Source organism: Pseudophryne corroboree, chromosome 8 (assembly GCF_028390025.1).
Source record: "Pseudophryne corroboree isolate aPseCor3 chromosome 8, aPseCor3.hap2, whole genome shotgun sequence".
Taxonomy (NCBI): Eukaryota; Metazoa; Chordata; class Amphibia; order Anura; family Myobatrachidae; genus Pseudophryne; species Pseudophryne corroboree.
Genome location: NC_086451.1, coordinates 370,471,364 through 370,472,772, shown reverse-complemented (window position 1 = coordinate 370,472,772; position 1,409 = coordinate 370,471,364).

The following is a 1,409-nucleotide window of genomic DNA, read 5'->3' as shown; positions in this document are numbered from 1 at the left end:
ACCCATATGACAGTCTTATCTGATTTTTTTTTCCAAGGGAAAAGGGACAGTGACGGCTGTTAAAGGCTCAGAGTAAAATGACATTACTGAGTTCAATGGAATTGACAGCGGCGTGATTGTGCATGCACATTTCTTTCATTTTTTTCTCAGCCTTTCAGTCTCTCTCTCTCTCTCTCTCTCTCTCTCTCTCACTTTCTCCATTGCTCTCTCTTTCCCTTTGCTGTACTCCTAATGCTTAAGTGGCGTCATCCTTTGGAAATTGAATCGGTCCATTAGATCTCCCCATAGGCTTCTCTGTATCCGGTCCCATGGCTCTGACAGCAACAGAATTAAACAAGGAAAAATAATGCACAAAAAAATGGTTTTAAAGCAGCAATTCATCTGGATCAAGCTCAAAATAGATTTCAATATTGAAGTATTTTTATTTTATTTTATTGAGATCACAATTAGTGTTTTGAAACCTCTTCCTTTGTTTTTATTCATTCTGGGGCCAGTGAATAATGTGCAGGAATACATTAAGATGTAAGTTGCCCTCTGATGTCTCACATGCATGTTAAACCATTTAGTATTAGATGATGGTACTCATAGGCGTGCGCAAGGGGGGTGCCTGGTACGCACAGGCACCTCCTAATGTCTGGCACTCCAATCTCACATGCCTGATGCAGTGAGCAGGCTGATTACTGTCCCCTCTGCGCTGCACCCTGTCAGGACTGCATTACTGACCGGACGCCTGGGTTAATCAAGGTGCCACTGCACCGGCTTTCAAACTCCCGGCTCCACTTCCATGTACAAAAACAGCGTGATGTGACGTGATGACGTCATGCTGCTCGCACGCCCACCCGTCACACGCCCACCTCTCTCCTTCTATGCTATGCCAACACCAGCCACTGATGAGGAGCAGCATGCAGCCAGCGTTCCTCTTAGGAAGACAAATTCAATACTGGCAGGCGGTCGGCAGCAGCATTGACACGTCACTTGTTTTTCCAGCAGCAGCAGCAGTACTAGTCTGCGACTGTCAGTGTCAGTGAGTTACAGACTTGTAAGTAAGCTGCTGGAGCTTGCAGTGGAAAGAGAGGGGGAGCCAGACCAGGCTGAGGAGGAGCAGTGTAATTGCAGTGAGTGCCATCAGGGGTGTTTGTTTGGGGCACACCACAACATCTGACAATGTATCTGCTTTATTAGGATTGGTACAAGGGTGGATATTTATATTGTGTTGACCATCAATAGATGGTGCTAGACATACCCAAAAGGCGATGCTAGATACATCACTCCGACGGTGCACCCCCTAATAAAATGTGCTGCGCACGCCTATGATGGTACTGAGTATTGTAGAGGTGATTTATGAAGCAGAGGGACAGCACCAGTGTCTCATAAGTGTTGCTGTTTTATCAAGAACGGTGGACTGTGCA